Source organism: Protopterus annectens, chromosome 6.part0 (assembly GCF_019279795.1).
Source record: "Protopterus annectens isolate FY-2018-M chromosome 6.part0, PAN1.0, whole genome shotgun sequence".
Lineage (NCBI taxonomy): Eukaryota > Metazoa > Chordata > Ceratodontiformes > Protopteridae > Protopterus > Protopterus annectens.
The window spans coordinates 19,269,204-19,291,631 of NC_056737.1; the positions used below are offsets into that span (position 1 = coordinate 19,269,204).

General features: G+C 41.4%; 1 protein-coding gene across 3 annotated transcripts in view; it reads right to left on the reverse strand.

The window, feature by feature from the left end:
- Window positions 1–22,428, reverse strand: part of SCFD1 (sec1 family domain containing 1) — a 3,579,547-nt gene that overhangs the window by 1,829,127 nt on the left and 1,727,992 nt on the right. The window lies entirely within an intron of this gene.

A 22,428-nucleotide genomic window follows, 5' to 3' on the forward strand; every position in this document is an offset into this window, starting at 1 on the left:
TAAATTTTTTATCTATTTACATGAGGCATTTAACTTCAAATATTTAGATATTCACAAACTAAAAACTTTTTTAAACTGGTACATTTTTAACAGTTTTAATTCTTGTTTATAACTCATTTGGATTTTTATGAATAGGACTGCTCCTCAGATTTGTTGATATTTTTATATGTATTACTGAAACTATTATGCATATATTTAAATGTACCTATTTAATATACATTTTCAATAATATATATTTTGCATTTTTAACACTTATCAGCATGAACATGTCGTTTAGCGATTTTGAACAAGAAAGTTCCATCACATTTAGCTTAATTAAGTTAATTATGCCAATTTACTCAAACACGTGGTTTTATGTTTCTTATATATTCAAGCTAACTGCATTACATTGTTAACTTGAAAAAGCTTGGTATTAACCGAGCGAAAGTGCTTGTTTTATGTTGGTTGTGGCTATCCAAATAAAGGATTAACTATCTTCGCTGGTTTTGGTTTCCTGGCTGTGGATTTTGTGGTTCTTGGTCTGGTTCAACTTTTTGGATTTCACTGTTACATGTTCTTATGGCCGAGGATGCCGAACTGGTTGATTTTGCTGACACTCCTCAGCTTTTGAGGAATGACTGTGATGACAGTCCAGTTACTCGTTCAGAGTTTAACCAGGTTTTAACTATGCTTACCCAGCTTACTAACACTTTAAACGCAATGCGAGACAGTTCATATTCTGTGTTGCCTGGTAACCAGCAGCATGGCATAGAGCAAAGAAAGAAGTGTATACCTAACACTACATCAGGAACAAGTTTGGTTACACCTTTTGAGATTCCGGGTAACGCAACATCTACTAGGGCTCCTAACCACGAGCAAACAGCAAACACGCAAAGACAGCAGATGGACATATTGGATTTGCAGCCCAAGGCTTTTAATTTTAATGTTTGGACTGGGCGCCAATTTTCATTCAACCAATGTACTTTAGCTCCAAATGTTTTTAATAACATTGAAAGTGACTTTAATACCCTGAGAGACAAGCTTTATGCTTACAAAAGTAACCAGTTGGAGATTAACTATCTCAGAGAGTGTGTGTCTGTGAAGCGTGTACCGAAGGGTTTGCGCTGTTATAAGTTCCCGAATAATGTTCAACCGGGCACTTCTTATTTTAACAAACTTTGTGAAATATTTGATAGAGCTGGACTAGAAGTTTTGAATGTTATGATAGCTGAGTATGAGGCGAAAGCCGATACTCTGCTGAAAGAGCTTAATGTAATGAATAATTCTTTGGTTAATGACAGTAATATTTTGACTGTTAAAATCAATTATGATAATGTTTTTAAAGAAGTAGATCAGTTTTGTGTAAAGATTCTTAATCGTAAGGTGCACAAACTGGAAAGGGACTTAAATGAATACAGGGAGGGTACAGTGTACCCGCTCCCTGGTAAGGCACGTAGGGACAACAAACAGGTCCAAGAAATGAACAATCAAGCTGGTACATTTGATAATCACCCTAGTTTTCCTGCCCAACCACTCCATAGGAGTGAGAGATTAGCCGAAAAAGGAAGAAAAAATTCCTTTCAGGATTTTCATCAACCCCCGACAGAGCAGGGGGGAGGGGACTGAGGCACTACCAGCAGGGATGGAACAACAGATACAAATAAGAGATGATAACACTTTGGTTGACAGAAGTAAGTTAGATGATTTTTGCTATGTGAGTGGTGACAATTATTCCATTATTAAAAAGGACAATTTTGTTATTTACAACTACACAGACATGGAGGTGAATCACCATATATTTGGGCTTTTCACACAGGGTTTCCAGTTTATTCCTTTGCGTTCTTTCAATTTAGCTGATGCCCTTGTAGATTTGAAACTTTTTGCAAGACGTCTAAATCTCACAGTTCATTTTAAAGGGCAACCATTTGTAAGTAATGAACTTTCTAGAGCTAGCACATTCAATCCACCTACACACCCTTCCATTAGAGTATTTGAAGAGTTGGTTGAGAAGGATCTTAGGATTTTATACTCACAGGGTACACATTCATCACCTATCAATTTGAAAGTAGAGGAGGCTCGGTTGGTCAAATAACTTAAGGAGGAAAACATTAGGGTCATGAAACCTGATAAAGGTGGTGGAGTGGTTCTTATGTATAATTCTGATTATGACACCTACCTTTATGGAATGTTGCAGGACACAGAACAATATGAGATAGTTTCCAGGAATGAGGTCAATCTTGCTATGTCCAAAATTAAGTTTATGCTAACTGACCACTTACTGCAAGGTGCAATCAATGAAAAATTATTCAACTTCCTGTATGTTAATAAACCCAAGACTCCTGTAATTTTCGGGATCCCAATGATACATAAAGGGTTGGATCCACTGAAGTTCAGACCTATTGTTTCTGGAGCGGGTAAGTACAACGGAGCCATTGGGCAAATTCATTGATTATGTAACAAAGAAATTTGTTTCCCCTTTGAGGAACATTTGTAAAGATTCCTGGGACTTCCTCAAGGGCATCCAACCCCTATTTTTTCAGCCTGAACTGTTAATGATCACTATAGATATAGTGGAGTTGTTCTCCAGCATTCCCCACTCCACTGGTTTGGAATGGTTCAATGAAGTACTGGTAGCTGAGGCCCATTTAGGGAATAGTGTTACCAGTTTGGTAGTAGAGTTTATGGAAATTGTGTTAGAGAACAATTTCATTTACTTTAACAGAGAACTTTACAGACAAAAGAAAGGAGTAGCCATGGGTGCCTCCTGTGCCTCATTATATGCAAATGTGGTACTGCATAGATGGGAACAAAAGTTCATTTTCTCAACCAGTTGGGTTCATTTCATAACACATTATAAGAGATACCTGGATGATATCTGTATCCTATGGAATGGGACCCTGAACCAGTTTTTGGATTTTTTCAATTACCTTAATTCCACCACTTCCTTTCTATCTTTCACTTATAATGTTAGTGAAAGCGAGTTACACTATCTGGATGTAACTCTTTTTAAGGACAACTCCAACCACACTTTTCAATCTAAGCTTTTCAGGAAACCAACCTTTTCCAATTCGTACCTACATTTTGAGAGTGGACATCCTTTTTACCAAAAGAAAGGTATTATCAAGGGGCAATTTATCCGGGCCTCTAGGATGTGTAGCACCCTTATTGATTTTTTAGATGAAATGGATTTTTTGAAATCATTATTTTTTGAAAGGGGCTACACCAATTCCCTAGTGACTGTTTTGGCCCAGGAAATTATAGCAAACAGGGACGATAGACGTCCCTGTTAGGTATTTGATTTCCACAAGTATCTGAGGATACAACTGAGGACCAAGTGGAACAGCACAGTCGCTTTATCTACACGTATTCCCTCAGTTCCTTCGACATTGAGAATGTGGTACGGAAACACTGGCCAGTTCTTACTCTACATGATGAGTTAAATAAATTGGTACAACCACACCCTAATTTTGTAAGGAAGAGAGATGTCAACCTTAAAGAATTATTTGAAAGGAGGAATATTCCAAGATCAGCACTAGGTAATTCTAAGCGAGGCACTTTTAAATGTGGTGCCTGCAAACAGTGTAATGTCATTATCAATGACTCGACCATTTATATTCCATCGAGAAAATTCCTTTTCAATTCTACTTGTTACTCTAACTGTGCAACAAAAGAGGTAGTTTATTTAGGGATATGTATATCCTGTTTCAGTTTTTACATAGGAAAAACTGAGAGACCCCTTAGAAGGAGAATATATGAACACATTTATGATATCTCTAAGGAAAGGGAAACTAACGCCTTTTACAAACATCTTACTTCTTGCCTTAAATGGAGCTTAAGTTTATGGTGCTAGAACAAGTGGCACCAGATGCCAGAGGAGGTGATTGGGAGACCACTTTAGAGTACAGAGAACTCCTATGGCAGCTGAGGCTGGACGCTGGTAAATCACCTGGCCTTAATGATAATATAAATATCAATAGTGTCCTTAAGTTGAGGATGGCCCTGGTTATAAAAACTTCTTTGGTTGGATTTATATTAGACTGTAAAGTGGTTGTACCAAATTGTATACGGGTTTATTTTGGTGGATTCGATTTTCACAATGTGACCTGCACTATATAGAAGTTATGTTCTTACCATAACGTTCCATGTTAGTTGTCTTCTTCTCGCCTTCTTCTTGCTGGATGGGTTCGGAGCCGACCTCGGCTCCGACTCTAAAAGCTCGAGAGTTGGTTCCACCGGCTCGAGGCTCCCCTTATATCCCACAATGCTAGGCGAGAGTTACCTCAGATCTCGTTTGTAAGCTAACCCCAGCTTATAACAGTAACAGTATAACTGTAAAACAGAATCCACCTCTAACAACAGGAAGAAAGAAGGGTGACCTACATCCTGAAACAAGAAATATGCATAATAGCATATGACTAAGAAAGAGGTGGTAGAAAGAGAGGTCACGATCACAACTCCTCTAGGTCTGTCCAGGCCAGGGGAAGGAGGGTGGGGCCTTAGAAGAAGGCGAGAAGAAGACAACTAACATGGAGCGTTATGGTAAGAACATAACTTCTATATGTTAAGTTGTCTATCTCTTCATTCTTGCTGGATGGGACCGTCCTAGCACCTTGTCCCGGGTGGCCTAACGGAACAGACCCCTGAGAACAGTGGAACCAAAATTAGCTCTATGCCTAGAAGCTAAATCCAACTTATAATGGGAAATAAAAGTGTGAGGAGTAGCCCAAGTAGCAGCTGCACAAATGGTGTCAATAGGCAGTCTGTCTTGGAAGGCTAAAGAAGTAGCCAAAGCTCTGGTGGAATGGGCTTTAGGTTTATTAGGCAGTTTTGGTGTCTAATCTCATAAACAAGGGTAATCAGAGATGTTAGCCATCTGGATAATGATACCTTTGAAACTGGAAGTCCCTTTCTGCTTTCATAGGAGACAAACAGCTGATCAGATTTTCTGAATTGTTTGTCCTGTCCAAGTAGTACCTTAATTGACGATGAACATCCAGGCAGTGTCATTTTTCTTCAGCCCTATTTGAATACTCTGGGAAAAACCCAGGAAGGTCAATGCTTTGGTTTAGATTTGATGTTGAAACCACCTTAGGCAAAAAGGCCGGGTTAGTTCGTAAGGAAACTCTGTCCTTATGGAACAAAAGATAAGGAGAGCGACAACTGAGTGCTTGAAGTTCTGAAATTCTTCTAGCTGATGTGATAGCCACCAGAAAGAGAGTTTTCCATGATAATAATTTCAAGGAACATGAAGCTGCAGGTTCGAAAGGGGAAAGAATCAAAGAAGCAAGAACTAAATTTAGGTCCCAAGGAGAAGGAGGATTTCTTATAGGAGGTCTGAGAAGAAAAACTCCTTTCAAAAAGGCTTTGCAAAGTTTGTGGGACATTAGGGCAGATTCAGAAATGCCCACATGAAAATTAGAAATAGCTGCCAATTGAACCTTAAGAGTAGATGGAGATGAACCTGCATGGAAGAGTTCAGCTAGAAAATCAAGGACTAGTTGGATGGAAGCGGTGAAAGGATCTATGTCCTTTCCTTGTGCCCAATATGAGAAGCGTTTCCACTTACTCAAATAAATCTTTCGAATGGAAGATTTATGGGAAGCTATCAATATATCTCTAACCGAGTGAGATAATTGAGGAAGCCTGGCTACGGTTGGAACTGGAGGAACCAAGCAGTGAGGTTCAGAGAGGGAGGGAGCGATGAAACTGACCCGACTGGTGGATCAAAAGATCTGGAACTAGGTCCAGACTCCACGGTCGCTCAGAAAGCGATGTAGAAATGGGAACCACACTTGTCGAGGCCAGTAAGGAGCAATGAGGATCAATGAGGCCTTCTGAGCGATAGCTTTCTGTATTACTTGAGAGATCAGAGGGAAAGGAGGAAATGCATACAGAAGTCCCGGGGCCAAACTTGGACTAGGCGTCTCTGCTGGGTTGGCCTGGTAAAGGGAATAGAGTGAAGTATTCTCTGCACTTGCTGTTTTGGGGAGTAGCAAAAGATCGCAGCAAGGCTGACCCCACTTGAGAAATATCTCTCTCACTACAGAGTCTTTCAGAGACCACTCGTGAGGCATGAGTATAGCTCTGCTCAACTTGTCCGCAATGTGATTGGACTTCCGGGATGTGCGTTGCTATCAGAAACGCTGAGAAGAAATCGCCCATTGCCACAGTCTGAGTGCTTCTCGACACAGGGGTATGATCTGGTTCCGCCTTGTTTGTTGATGTACCACACTACAGACATATTGTCTGTCTGGATTGCAATCGTTCCCAAGGGAAGAGAGTCTTGAAGGGCTTGCAACGCTAAAAGCACTGCTCTCATCTCCAGAACATTTATGTGCAAGTGGCATTAGTTTGGTTGCCATGTGCCCTGGACTGTCCTGCCCTGATAATGCCCCCCACCCGATCAGGGAGGCATCCGTTGTCAGAGTAGCAACGGAGGAGGTGGAACAAATGGTCTTCCGACAGGAGCTGGGGAAGACATCCACCACATGAGATGCTTTTGCAGCTTGCGTGATCATAATGGTGTGAGACATTGGAAGTTCCTGGTATGACCATTGAGAAAAAGCATCCACTGAAGGATCCGCATGTGGTATCTGGCCAATGGGAGGAGAGGTATGGCGCTGCCATGATTCCCAACACCTTTAGAACTAACCTGGCTTTGGCTCTGTTGTTGTTGAGAAGAAGTGACACCAATTTGTGAATGTCTGATATCCTTTGGTTCGTTAGCGTTGCAGACATGTTTATAGTATCTAAATTTAAGCCTATGTAGGTAATAGTACGACAAAGGCGACAAAACAGACTTTTCGCAATTTATTGAAATACCCAGTTTTTGACAAGCGAAAAGTATAATCTCTGGCCATCAGAAGGAGATGCTTGGTGGGAGCTGTGAGAAGCCAGTCGTCCAAATATGGAAACACCTGGAATCCTTGTCGTCTCAGGTGAGAAGCTACCACTGCCATGCATTTGGTAAACACCGGGGGCAGTGGTGAGACCAAAGGGCAGGGCCCTGAACTGAAAATGACTGGTTCCCAGCCTGAAGCGGAGGAATCTTCTGGAGCGTCTGTTCATTTTATGTGATAGTACGCATCGAAGGTCTATAGAGCACATCCAGTTTCCTTTGCCCAAAGGGAAGAATGGATTGCAGCGTGACCATCCGAAATCTTGTTTTCTTGACTGATTTGTTCAAGACACTGAGATCCAAAATCGGTCTCCAGTCCCCTGTTTTCTTTGGAACTAAAAGAACCTTGAGTAGATTCCGGATCCTTGTTGGTCTGCTGGCACTGACTGAATTGCTCTTTTGCAAGCAGTTTTGAAATTTCCAAAGCTGCTATATCCCTTTGGGTGGAACATCTGGAAGGGATTTTTGACTGATTTGGAAAGCGAAGAAAGGGGATAGAATAGCCTTGAAATGATGGACTGTACCCATTTGTCTTGAGTCAGGGATAGCCAGGCTTCTGGGTACAGAGACAATCTTCCCCCGACTGCCTCTGAAGATGGGCAGTCGGGCAACACCTCAGGGATGCTGAAAGGGCTTGTCAGGAAAGGCTTCCCGATTGCCCTGGTTCTGCGGACCCCCTGCCCTAGGGCGGCGTCTACCATTGTTATTCCCACCTCTGCCTTTGGTAGGAAAGCGACTCTGTCGTCAGGCGAAGTCCCTTGAGATTGTTTACGGAACCACATCTTCCACCCTTCTGGCCTTTGGGGTAAGGCCTAGAAGGAGTCGAAAACGGACTCCGGCGGCAGAAAGGGTCTTGCCATCAGTCTCGCACCTAGTCAGGGTTTCTTTCACTTGAGGACCAAAGAGAGATGATCCATCAAAGGGAGTTCGTGAAAGGCGTCTTGAAAGGTTCCATAAAGTTGCATAGCCGCATCCAGGCGTGCCTCGTAAGGCTACCCCTGTCCCTGCGGCTCTGCTCGCTCCATCGGCCGCATAAGAGGAGGCACATGGAGGAGTTGGATATGGAATTAAGGGTAGCCAGCTGCGTGTTCATTTTCTCTTGGAAACCCGCAGCTGTAGGGTCCTTTAACATTTCACTCGCTTCCTTGATCAAGTCCCTTTGAAGGCAGTGAAATGGCACAGGTAATTCAGCGAACGCATGGTAAATGTCGCTGAGGAGAACATCCGCTTCCCGTACCTATCCATGGACCTAGATTCCTTGTTAGGTGGATGGACAGGCACTGAAGGATCAGCCAGTTCCTTCTTTGTGGCGGCAGCTACCACCATAGCATCCACAGAAACTCCTTTTGATAAAAATTGCTTGTCTGATGGAGCTGTGATGAATTTGGAGGGTCTCCTGGGAGTGGGGTCCACTTAATCAGGAGCCGTCCATGCCTTCTTAGCAACCACCTGCATGAGGGGGTCGAAGGGGGGGGGACACCCAGGAGGTGGAAGGACGAGAGCCAAACGCCTCAAGATACACAGATTCGTCCTCCGAAGGGTTGAGGGCTGGCCAATTTCCCCTTTGTTTCAAGATCTCCAGAATGTCTGCAAATGAGACATCTTCAGAAGGGGAACGGGGGGAACCCTCAGAATCATCCAGATCTGTGTCTGGCGTGATAGACTCAGGTGAGTCAATGTGTTTCCTCTTGCACTTCCTCTTCCGAGGGGCTCTTCTGCCAAATCAGGAGGCCTCGGAAGAGGATGAAATCCCACAGGGGTTCCTGAGGAGCTGGCTCTCTGCGGTCCGGGATGAGGGAGTGAGTCGACTTACCCTGAGGCAGCATAGAGGGAGGCGGAGCCGACTGTGGGGTAGAGCCTGGCTCTAACACACTCCGCATGACCTCGAATGCACCCCTGTCAGGCAGAACCAGAGGTCCCGCTCCGAGCTAAGAACCCCCTCGGCACCGACAGTGATGGCTCCGAGGTGATGTCGGAGCCGAACTCACCAGCGCCGAAGCCCGAGAGGGAGAGGGGTCGGACAAGGGTCGATGCCACTCACCCTCGGAGCCGGCGAGGAAGTCCGGCGCCGAGATTCTTCAAGAAGAAAACGGCAGCGGGCGAAGACAATTGTCTCGGCTCCGGTAATCAGTCTCGGTTCCGGCGCACCCGGCTCTGAACTCAGAAGAGTCGAAGGAGGAAGAGTTGATGGACGGGGCAGGCATCGACTGATGAGTCGGGCTCTGAAGCATCTGGGCTAGTGCCTCGGACTTAAGTAGTCGACTCACTACCCTCTGAAGGTCATGATCGGACAGCCTCGATGACCTAGAGGAATGAGACCTTTGGCTCCGTTCAGACAGCAGGGGAGAACCTGGCGAATGAACGGAGCCAATAGATGGTGACCTTGATCTCTTTCTGGTTGTCGGCTCCGAAGATCTGGTCGGAGCCGACACGGGTACTTCAATAACCTCGGCTCCAGCCGGAGCCCCAGAAACTGTGGACTGAGACTTATCGGCTCCAGCCGGAGCCGATAAAGGCAAGGTTGAACAACCTGAGGTCTCGGCTCAGAAGCGGAGCCGAAGACCTCGATGCCTTAGAGGGCTTCCCTGTTGAGACAGACAGGGAATCCTCTGGCTTCAACAAGCCTCTCAGAATTAGCTTGTTTTTCTTTCCTGCAGGACCCTGGGGCTGAAGCCATGGCAAACAGCACAGGAGTCCTGCAGGTGCAAACCCCAGACAATAGACACAAGAAGTGTGGCGTCTGTCAGAGACATTTTCTGACAGCACGCATCACACTTCTTGAATCGAAGACCTTTGCTTCTTTAGACATTGCCTAACTGACAGGTGTACACAAACACACACTCAAACACACCAGTTATACCCTGTCAGAAAATATAATAATTTTAGTAATGATACTAGAATTTAAGTACAATAAAATTATAGTAAAATTATAGTAAACTACACAAACACTCCCTTAGGGAAGAAGGCCTAAGGCCCAAGGAAGAACCAAAGGTTCTTTTAGAAAAAAGCAGGAAAAAAATAGGGTCGGGGATAAAGTTCTATGATCTACACTAATCTAAGAAGAATTTAACTTAAAAAGGGGTAAAAAGAGTAACTTTTAGAAGAAAAAGCTAACACTCACCAGGAACCGGTAGAAGCAACCAACCTCGAAGCTGTAGCGGCAAACGAGATCTGGGGTAACTCTACCTAGCATTGTGGGATATAAGGGAGCCTCGAGGCGGTGGAACCAACTCTCGAGCTTTTAGAGTGGCAGTCGGGCGAGGTCGGCTCCGAACCCATCCAGCAAGAATGAAGGCGAGATAGACAACTTAACATTGTATTTTTTACAATATCTTTTATAATGTTTTTAGTGAATATCATCATCATTATTATTATTATTATATTTTTTTATCTCTTTACATGAGGCATTTAACTTCAAATATTTAGATATTCACAAATTAAAACATTTTTTAAACTGGTACATTTTTAACAGTTTTAATTCTTGTTTATAACTCATTTGGATTTTTATGAATAGGACTGCTCCTCAGATTTGTTGATATTTTTATATGCATTACTGAAACTATTATGCATATATTTAAATGTACCTATTTAATATATATTTTCAATAATATATATTTTGCATTTTTAACACTTATCGGCATGAACATGTCGTTTAGCGATTTTGAACAAGAAAGTTCCATCACATTTAGCTTAATTAAGTTAATTATGCCAATTTACTCAAACACACGGTTTTATGTTTCTTGTATATTCAAGCTAACTGCATTACATTGTTAACTTGAAAAAGCTTGGTATTAACCGAGCGAAAGCGCTTGTTTTATGTTGGTTGCGGCTATCCAAATAAAGGATTAACTATCTTCGCTGGTTTTGGTTTCCTGGCTGTGGATTTTGTGGTTCTTGGTCTGGTTCAACTTTTTGGATTTCAGTAAAATGAATATTCCAAGAACTGCCATTTTGATTCAGTGTATACATTTCCCTTTTTTTGCACTTTTGCCTCAATGTTCTCCCAATATTAGTTGTGGTCCTCATGCTTTCAAAAAGAACCCATTTCAGCTTGAACTCTTACCCTTTAAATAATGAGACAGACATGCAGTATACAAAAATTAAAAGGAGTTATTACAGCGCAGCATCCACTTTGCATCATGACTAATTTACCTGACGTAGTAAAACAGTGACAGCCAAACAATGGTACAAACGAACAGTTGTTTCTGTGCAAAACGATTCAGAAATGCATTCCAGATGGCTAATATCTCCTAGGAGAAGTCATATTAGCATCCGTTTATATGTCACGTTTGTTTACTAAAACTGTATTTTATACCCATAAAAAGCAGACAACTAGGCATAACATTATACTTTCAGATTCAATACCAGAAAGCAAAAATGGCTATCTCTAGCCTGGAATGAAGTGGTACTCCAGTAGAGACTGCTGACAAATAAGAACACACTTGTATGACTTTCATTTTAGAACTGCAACACCATTAAGTAAATTGATATCTCTAGATAACCACAAAAATATAGTTCTGGTTGAATTCCTTCCAAAAGCTGCTTTTTGCAAATGTTCAGTATCTACTTTTTAACTCTCTGGAAGAGTGAAAATAAAAGAGATGCATAGATAATTTATTTTTTTTTTTACTGTCACAGGAAGCAAGCTCCCATAGCACAGAAGGAAAAAGCCATGACTATATCCCAGGTGACCAAGGACAAATTAGAGACTCGAGCATCTGACAGGACTGGCAGGGAGGCTAGATCTGCCTGTGTTACGGGGGGGGGGGGACATAACGAGGTGGTCAAATCTCTCATAGAGGCTGGTGGAGGCCAGATCTCCAAGAGATCACCAGGCTATCTGTGTAGAGTAGCTGAGGAGGTATGCCTACTCTCCTGCACTGGAGCGTCCAGCCACACCTCAATGCCTGCCCAGCCTAACGATGTAAACATCAGCATGCTTAGGTCATAGGAAAACTCCTGGTGCATTAGTCAATGCATGTGATGCTGCCAGCTCTGACTTCACTCTATTTCTTTCTTGAGCCAGCAAGGACAGCCCAGGTTCAGCTGTGAAACAGTACTGGTATGAACACTTGTTTCCCATTACCCTTCCCTCCCATCCGGCAGCACCTGGAGGAAGGGGATGAGAGCCATGGTTAAGACGAAGGGTGCCAGGGACCCAATTTTTTTTGGCAAACTAGGGACCTAAGAATAACCTATGTCAGTGCTGTTTTAGTTATAATAAGGTAAGACCTAAGAAGCGAATCTACTGGAATAAGTGATATCAGTACTGTTTTAATTATTTTATTTATTTATTTAGTTGTATTTATTTTACATTTGTTTACCGGGATAGTCCGACTGGATACATGTCCATTTTCAGCGGAGGTCCGGGGAGAAAAGCTCCACTTAGTCAAACATACAAAAGGTTACACAAGAAGTTAGAAAACAATTAGAATATATATATATAAAAAAGTGGTAATATACCTTATGTACATTGGTTTAGAAGTGTTCCCTAGTAGGGACTCACAGTTTTCATGGACAGACATACAAAGGTTACACAAGAAGTTAGAAAACAATTAGAATATATAAAAACAAAGTGGTAATATATCTTGTGTACACAGATTTAGTAATGTTCCCTAGTAAGGACTCTCAGTTCTCATGGACAGACACAATTACAAGTAAGACTGCAAATCACAGTTAGTACCTAGTAGGGACTCACAGTTCTCATGGCGTTGTAGTTAGATGTTATGATAATTACTGATTATGCTATTGTTTTATAACTTAATCCGGGTTGGTACATGGCCATAGCCAGTTCACTTTGAGATACTGTTTGAGGTTTTTTTTTTTTTTTTTAAGAGACTTTCAGAGGATTGTAGGGTTATATAGTTTGGCAAGGCATTATAAGGTTAATGTTCCTGAATGAGATGTTATGTTGGGTATAATTCTGTTCAAAGTTCCAAACAGAAGCTCCAGCAGACAACTTCTGAGACAATTAATTCAACTATCAAACATATTCTAAATATCAGGAAGCCAGAAAAAAAAAAAAAATTTAGCAAAGCAAAAAGTCTGCATACCTTTGAAAAAGTGAAAAATATACAAACATTAATAGATTCAACTTTATCAACTTTAAACATTGGAAAATAAAGAGCAAAGTTATAAAATCTTAACACACGTTATTAGAAATAAATTTAGTAAACACTTTCTACTACTTCTTCATAAGACTCAGATACATTTTAACATACTTTCACCTTTCTTATGAATAGGTAAAAAGGATGCATTACCCACCTAGTGAAACACAGCAATACTACAAACTATAAAACAAAAAAAAAAAAACACATTTTTAGTTTGTAAAATAACGTCTTCCTTCTCTTTTTTTTTTAAGAATGCATTTAAAATTAACAGAAGCATGTGATCCATGCAGACACACACACACATTACCAATTATTTTGCGAGTTTAGCAGGTGCTAAGGTACCAAAGGGAGTTTCTACTTTTTCCAAACTGCACCAAGAACAAGGCAGTACTCATAGAGCCCTCTACTACATATTAGCTTAAACCACAAATAAAAAAACAAGGAAATATTACTCTCAGGCTACAATATCTTAAGAATGGACAGGCCACATAACACAGCAGGGGGCACTGCAATAATATACCCACAATCTATTAAACTCTCCCGCATTCACAAAATCCCTCTCCTTTTTAATTAAGGTTTGCAAAAGTATTTGCTTTCTAGCTTTCTACATTCCTCTGGAAACAATGACCCAATATTAGAAGACCTTTTACTCTAGAGCTCCTTTAACATTAACCACAAAACTATTATTCCAGGTGATATAAATATCGATTGGCTAATTATAAATACAGCTCTCACTTCCAATACTATTAACCTACAACATTTTTCCCAACTAATCAATTCGCCTACCATATACAACTATTCGACTAAGAAAACTTCTATCCTTGAATGAGCTCATCGGACCCCAACAAAATAACTGATTCAGCCACCTTCTTCTACTCTGTGAATGACTACCTGCCAACCTACATACAGAGATTACATTTGCAGAAGCCAAAAACATAGCACTTTAGTATGGTTCGCAATTTATCTAAATTTAACAGCAATACATTGATAGTCACCACAGAAACAAGTCAAATGGTATACATTAAAAACTCTCCCCCTTGATGATGCAGTATCAACCTGCATCTTGAAGGCATAAAAGGTAAAGTAGAATCCTGCTCCCTGGCTTACAAAGTCCATAGAACAACTTATGAAACATAAGAGACAAAACCTTGAAATCCTGGGCACCATTACAACACTGAATCCATCAGACATCACAACAGGCAACTACTAACCAAACCAAAACATAAATAAAAATTTGACATAAGAACCTATTACAAAAGACCGCAAGTTACCCAAAGCTATTTTTGGTCATTTACAAATAGTGTGCTGAATCCTGGCTGCTCTACCAAATCATCAACCTCTCAACACTGACCCCTTTAAATATATAGCCAGACAGTTTAATACTCACTCAATTGACTCTGTAAACTCTCATTAATATCACCAGTCCACAAACACATAGTATCCCACCTCAACACTCCTCTTCCATACCTCTTCTCCATCTTAATCTAGTTCCAACCTCAGACATCAAAAATCTCCTGCAAAAGATCAAACCCACCACCCTTGTCACTTTTAACCTCACATCAGAATACTTAAAAATGGTTGATGAATGCACAGTTTAAATTTTAATAAGCATATCTATCTTAGAAAACTAAGACCCTACAACCTGGAACCTTTCTATAAATGGGGCTGCTCCACTGATCTCACTAAATTCCATCCTCTTGCCATGTTATGTCCCTATAGTCAGAGAGTTTAATACTCACTTTAACCCAACTCATCTCATTGACCATAGCCTACTCTTCTAAACCCATCATGGTCTCAGACCCCATCACAGTACTAACATGGCACTGATAAGTTTCACCATCCAAATTAATCTGCACAGAGACTCTTGCAGAATAGTTTCATACCCTTTTTGATCTATCCAAAGCTTTCAATACTAAACCCCACCAGCTACTACTTGATCAAATGTCCTTAATAGGCATTGATCACTCCTCCCTCTGTTGGTTCCACAGCTATTTATCTAATAAACACTGTAAAACAGCTCAAGGAAAACTTCTTTCTCTCCCACCTCTGTAGAAGTCTCACATAGTTCTACTCTAGGTCCATCAGTGTTCAATATCTTTATTAATGATCGAACAAATCCTCCAATGAAGCCTCTGTCATCAAATATGCAGATGACACAACTCTCACCTGCTCAGCTAATACCTTACAAAAACTTGAAGTGGGAGTACGTCAAGTTGCTGAAGGTAGTTTCTGTGAAAGTGAAATGACTGAAGCACATTCAGCAAAATTACATTTGTCAATAATGGAGTTTGCCTCTTTTCTCTACTGTTGTGCAACCTTGGAGTTGCCATATACAAGTTTGGGGGTGGAGGTGTCCCCCCTCATAGAGACAGCTCCCTGCAAAAAAAAAATTTCCTTGGATGCTCACTGAAGGCAAGTTCTGCAAATGTTTTTCAATGTTTTACATTTGTTAAAACTGCCTTCAGTGAGCTGACATGAATCAGAACGGGTAGTCAAAAATGGGTAGGGTTGGAGAATTAATCTCCTTGTAACTAGATAAAATCCTCTAACATAATCCTTCTCTTAGCAGGAAAGAAGACTATGCCTCTCTCTCTCTCTATTTATATACCTCAACTCTAAAGCAAAAATACATTTAAAATACTAAACAAAGTCTGCAAAAATCGGTCAATTCTTCACAACATCTTTTTATATAACAACCCTTTCTACTAAAAGAAATTTACTGTACACACAAAAAAAATCATTATAACACCTAAAAAACACAAAAAAAGTTTTCAAAAACACATTTTATAATATGTATTCTCAGACCTTTTGTTTGTGAGACCATACCGTATCACAACTGTAAGGTTTATTTACTTGAGTTTCTTAATATTTAATTCTCACTTGTCTGAAATCAATTTATTCACCCTTGAGGAAGGATTGTTTACTGACAAATTCTATCTGCCAATACAAACCACATTTACTGTTTTACAACTGAAGTGAAGTCTTTCCTAATGCTTTTTTTACAGTAATAAGGACTATTTGACATATACCTGCAATAATTATGAAAAAACACAAGAATATGTTCCCTTTTTCTTCAGAGACACTATTCTAGGTATCTATACTTCATTTCTGGCCCTGTTCTAATATGTCTTTAAAATCGTTTCCCCTTGCATTTTAAAATAACGGTGCAGCGATGCAGAAAATACCTATGAATCCAGCCAACCAACAGATTAAAGTGCTGAAAAAGTTTTACTGATGCATTTGAATATATCTTTTACATCAACTAAAAATAAAGTATGTATTTATTAGCATTAATATATGGCTGAAGTCCCCTTCCCAAATCATGCAGCTTAATGAACACAAAACTGCTTTACCTTCTGTTGTTGTCTGGGTTCTGTACAGGACTGTTAGACAAAGAAAAACTGTCCATCCTGCCATCTAAACCACACAGCACTCTGGATCAATACTGTATATCATAGAGAACTCAGTATTTTAAGTGTGAAATATGATTGGTTCCACAAGCTATGATTTCACTTAAAGACCAGTGAAAATGCTCCTGATTACAACATTTAACTGAATTACATCTACAGAGTGCAACTATCCTGTTTGAAAAAATAAAAATGTAAAAGTAAAAGCAGGAACGTATCTCAAAAATGTTATTCCCCTACACAGAAGTTTCATACTGTGGAAATATAATGAACCCACTGACCAATAAAGTTACCCTTGCTTCTTGAATAAAGCAAATTATAAATGTAAAAGCACATAAGTGACTCAAAAATGCTATTCTCCTACATGCGTTTCTCCTACTATGGGAGTTAATAAGCATAACAATTTATACATGCTAGTACTGTCTTAACTCTATCTTCTTAATGTATGTTCCAAAACATTCAGCTCATGCTTTAGAAAGTTATTCCACTGGAAGAGGGTAGGGGCTGCAATGAAGATGCATATAACCCCATTCATTAGCGATTTCCTCTTATTACACAGGGTGTAAGCACACAAAATTAGGACATTAAAAGACTTGTGCAACAAAAAAAAAAATCAGCCAAGTGTTGCCAGCTTAGTCTTGAATTATACAGATACTCACTCCCTTACGTGTCTCATCACTCCTTTAATCTATCCTAGACATACTTCATATACTGTGAAGATTTATTCTGTCTACTACCTCAAGAAATGCATTCCAAGACCCTACCACCATCTATCCAAATGGTTTACTCTGTCTTGAAATATCTGCCTTCCAAGTGTCATCCATGTTGTCTTCAACTCTATATTCCCTTATCCCCACTGTAGCATACTTTAATTATTCCCGGTTCGGTGAACCGGAATTTGCGAAAGTGCACTATATTTAAGTGCACTTTAGCTTAACTGAGGTCGTACTTTTGTTTGTCGAAGAAATGCAACTTTGACAAAAAAAAAGTAGACCCATATATATATATATATATATATATATATATATATATATATATATACACACACACACACACACAAAATATGTCTATACATGTACAAATACATGATATATACATTCGCACATATACGCACATATTTTACACAAACACAAAACCTCATATACACTGTAAATGGATGGATAGATAAAGAGCACTGACTATGGCTGAACTTTTAAAACAATCTACATATGATTAAGTGGAACTAAACCAAATCACATCTGCACAAAACTTCAACTTGAGAGAATGGTGTATCAAACCCCCTGCATAACCCAGTTAATCTGTTCTAGAGCTGCAGGGTATAGTGTATGCTGGAGAATGGCGAATTCTCCCCCTGAAGACCCATGGTAAAACTGATGTTCAAGTTTCATATAGATGACATCATATGTTAAGTTTCACTGGATTATTTGTCAGCTGACATAAAAACAGCTTGAACACATCACACATATGCATATGTGGGTATATATATAAATATATATTATGAAGACACACCACAATGTTGATGGCCGGTTGATTGACCACAAAAAGCTGACACATACAGATGGTCAACAGATGAAACAGATCAACAATCCCAGCATGGGGATATATTCCATTTCCTTAGGGACTGTGCAATCTTGGAGTTAGTATACATAATTATCAGGCCAATGACAGACTATAGCATCGCTGGGTGACTGTGCCGAAGGAAAAACTAGGGCAAAGTAGGTCCTGCACTTGGTGTTCAAGGAAGAGGTGAACAAATCATAGCAAAGCAAGTTTCACTGACTTAGTATTTCTTGAGCTACTATCCGATTCATGGACCACTCATGAGGTAAAAATACAGGTTAGCCATTTGGATTCCCCCATAATGCACCAGAAGGGGAGTGACTATACAGCCCATTGACACAATCTCATGGCTTCTCAGAAAAGATAATAAGACTTGGTTCCTCCCTGTTTGTTGATGTACCATACAAACTGACTTCTCTGACTGTAGCACTATCACTCCTGGAGGTAAAAGTTCCTGAAATTCCTGCAATGCTATGAGGACAGATCTCATCTCCAGAACACTGATGGGAATATTGACTTCTGACTGGTTCAACTAACCTTGGACCATTATCTTTTTAAAATGACCCCCCAACCCGGGGGGGGTGTATCCATGGTCACAACTTTTGCTGGTAAGAGTACAATAAACATTTTCCCATCTGTAAGAAAAGGTGAAGTCAGCCACCAATTCAAGTGACTTCTGCATGAATTAGAGCATCTCTCAGTGACTCCCTCAATGGGGGGATTAGGGCAAAGAACTTGTTGCACTTGTTGTTGAGGGGAGCAGTAAACAGATCACAGCATGGCTGGCTCCACCGATGGAAAATTTTCTCTGTCACAATGATGTTGACAGACTGCTCCTGCGGCTTCAGAATGGACTTGATTAGTTTATCTGCAATCACAATGGATTTCCCCGGGATGTGCTTTGCTATTAGAAAGTGAATGGAAGAGATTGCTCACTGCCATACTATCATAGCTTCTCTACAAAGAAGGCAAGATCTGGTTCCCCCTTGTTTGTTGATGCACCAGACTACAGACATATCGTCCATCTCTACTGCAGTTGTTCTGGATGGGACAGTGCCTTGAAAGGCCTGCAACACTAGGAGGACAGCTATCATCTCCAGGACACTGATATGAGTCCTTGCCTCTTCTGGCAACCACGTATCATTGACTGTCCTTCCCAACTAGTGCCCCCCCACCTGAGCTGGGAGGTGTCCATGGTCACTGTGGCCTTGGGGAAGAAAAAATGGTTGGCTTTTGTGGAGTTGGTTTGAATGATCTTGATTGGCATGAATAATGAATGTTAGAGAATGGACCATTGAGTCGACAGAGTCCACTGAAGGATTCTCATATGGAACTTGGCTAACAGAACAAGAGTGACAGCTGCTGCCATGGAGCCCAAAGCCTGCAATATCAGTTGAGCTGGAAGAGATGAATTCTGGATCACTTTCTTGACTCGGGACTGTTTATTCCAGTGGAGGGCAGAGTGGCTATTTGACTGACTGTGTCCAATTGAGTACCTTTGAACTCCAGACTCTATGTTGGGATGAGGTGGGATTTGCTGTAACTTACTGTTATTCACAGACAAGAACACAACTGGAGCAAGTAGTCCCTCGCCTGTAGTAGAAGTTGATGCCTGGTTGGAGCTGTAAGGAGCCTGTCATCTAGATATGGAAACACCCAAAATCCCAGCAATCGGAAGTGAGCTGCTACCACTGCCATGCATTTGGTGAACACCCTGGGGGCCGTGGTGACACCACAGGTCAGTCCTTTGAACTGGTAATGACTGGCTCCTAGCTGGAAGCATAAGGTATCTCCGGGAGCATCTGTTCATCTTGATGTTATAATACAAATTCTAAAGATTTAACGAGCACATACAATCACCCTACTGCAACAGAGACAAAAATGGACTGAACCATGACCATCCGAAAAACTCTGTATAATGAACAAACTGATTTAACTTGCTAAGCTCCAGAATTGGTCTCAAGTCCTCTGTCTTTTCTGGCACTAAGAAGAATCTTGAATAAGTTCTGGACCCTCTCTGGACTAGGGGAACCTCTTGGATGACTTTCTTTTCTAGCAGCTTTATTTTTATTTCTAGAGATGCTGCTTTCCTCTGACTAGGTGGGACATTGGGGATTTTCTTCAGAACTGGGAAGGGCTAGGGAAAATGGTATAACCACTGGGCATAATCCTCTGCACCCACAAATGTTTTTGTAATAGATAGCCAGGCTCACTGGTGCAGGGATAAATGACCCTCAACTTACTCCAGAGCAGGACAGGCAGGCCTCCCTTCAGGAATGCTGACAGAGCCTGTCTGAAAATGAATTTTTAGATCCCCCTGGTTCTGCAGAGCTTTGAGGATGGTGTCTTCCAACTGAGATCCCCCTTTGCCTCCGGGGGAACTACCTCCACGTGAATCCTGGAAAGGACCCTCTGACTTCTTAAACCACATCTTAATGCCACCTCACTGGTTCCTACAGAAGGACCTTTGAGGGGTAGAAAAGAATATGCCTAAGGCAGACAGGGTCGTTGCATCTTGTTCACACCTTGAGTGTGTATCCTTACCTTGGGGCCAAACAGAGAAGATCTGTCAAAGGGCGCACTGATGAATGAAGACTTAAACAGTTCTACAAAATCTTATAAGCGCATTCAGGTATGTCTCCTAATAGCTATACCTGAACCTGCCACCTGTGAGGTACCTTCCACTGCATGGGAGCTCAACCTCATGGTCGCATTTAAGATAGACTGGAGGGTGGCCAGCTGCAAGGAGATTCTGTCTCCATCCTCAGAGGACATGGATCCAGAATGAGATTTGGTAAGTTCCTTGATCAAATCTCTTTGCAGTCTTGTAAAGTGTGCCAAGTAATCAAGTGACCTAAGAGCAAAGATCACTGAAGCATAAACAAATCTGTCCAATGCCCTAGACTCTCTACTGGGGGGATGGACAGAAGAACTCTGCTCTGCTAGTTTCTTTTTTGTAGCTGCAGCCATTACCATGGCATCAACAGGTACTCCCTTGCTCCAGTGTGCATGGTCTTTTGGGGGTTGAGGGGTGCAAGAGTTTTATCCAGTCTTTTAGGTATTGGCTAAAGTGTCCGGCTCTTTCCATGCCTGCCAAGAAACTAAGGCAATGAGCTCATTAGCTGAGGGGTTCACCCAAGATGCAGATGGCCTACACCTAAAAGCCTTTAGGAATAAAGATTTCTCCTGGGAGGGGGTACTGAAAGACCAACCATCTTTTGGTTTCACGTGCTCCAGGATGTCTCCAATGTAGACATCATCAAATGATAATCTAGGGGACCCCTCCCCTCATCAAAATCAGTGCCCTCTGTGAGAGATTCCTGGAGAGAATCCAAGTACCTCCTTTTGCATATCTTCTTTTGAGGGACTTCCTCAGTGGAGTTCTCTGGGGAAGTATCAGAAGAAATAATGCCCTCATGGACTAGCTGGAGGATGTCCCAGTGGAAGAGATGGGCTTGACTCAGGACACAGAACAGTATGAGGCAGAGTTTTCTGATCCGATGGGGGCAGTGGTGTTTTTTCTCTCTAGGCACAGAGAAAACCCTCTCCACAACCTCAAAACTTGAGCGCCTAGCAGAAACAGAAGTCGTCAGGTCCAAAGCTGGAAAATCTCTGATCATTGGCTCCTGCAACCCCATCAGTGCTTCAACCCCAGAAGGGAGACAGACCCCAGCTATCCAGCACCGAGGCTCTGAGTGGACAAGATGGCTCCAAAAGCTTCGGAGTCTACTCCAAACACATAGATCCAGCTCATGTGCTTTGCCTCAAGAGTCCTCCAGCTCCAAAACACTCTGTGCTGGTTAGCTCAGGGGAACCATCGAAGTCAATGAGAAACCTTTTTCGGATCCTGAGAGGGTCAGAGCCAGGAGAACCCCCATCTGTATCTGCGCTCTGTGGAACTTACTCAGAATGTCTGTTTCTGAAAGGCTTCTAGAGGATCAAAGAGAGGACATAGTTCAAGGAGGCCTAGAATGCCTTTGAGACAACTCTTCTAGGAACTGAGAGGGGAGCCTGGATGAAATAGGATCCAATGGAAGCAGTGGGGTACAGATTCATGAAGACATTGATTTTTGAGTTATTGGATCCGAGGTTGACAGATTTGACTTTTTCCAAATCTTGGCAGGGAGATCCGCAGACTGAGCCGACACCAAAGTTGAGGAACAAGATGGAGACATTTTCCAGCACTCCTTGTCTTTAGCTTGAGTGTCAATTATTTCTCTGAATTTTTTAGAATGGGGTTGAGCCCCTGCAACAGAAGAGGAAAACATATAGGGCAAGAGACCCCAAAGAATGAATTTGTTCTTGTGGTCAATCAAGGCCCTAGAATTAAAGCCTGAGCAAATGTCACAGTTACCATCAAGGTGTACTGGACTCAAACAATATACACATTCCCTGTAGACATACTACTTTGGGATCTTATACCCACAGGAAATACACTTTTTAAACCCAGAGGGTTTTTCTGACATCTTAAGAC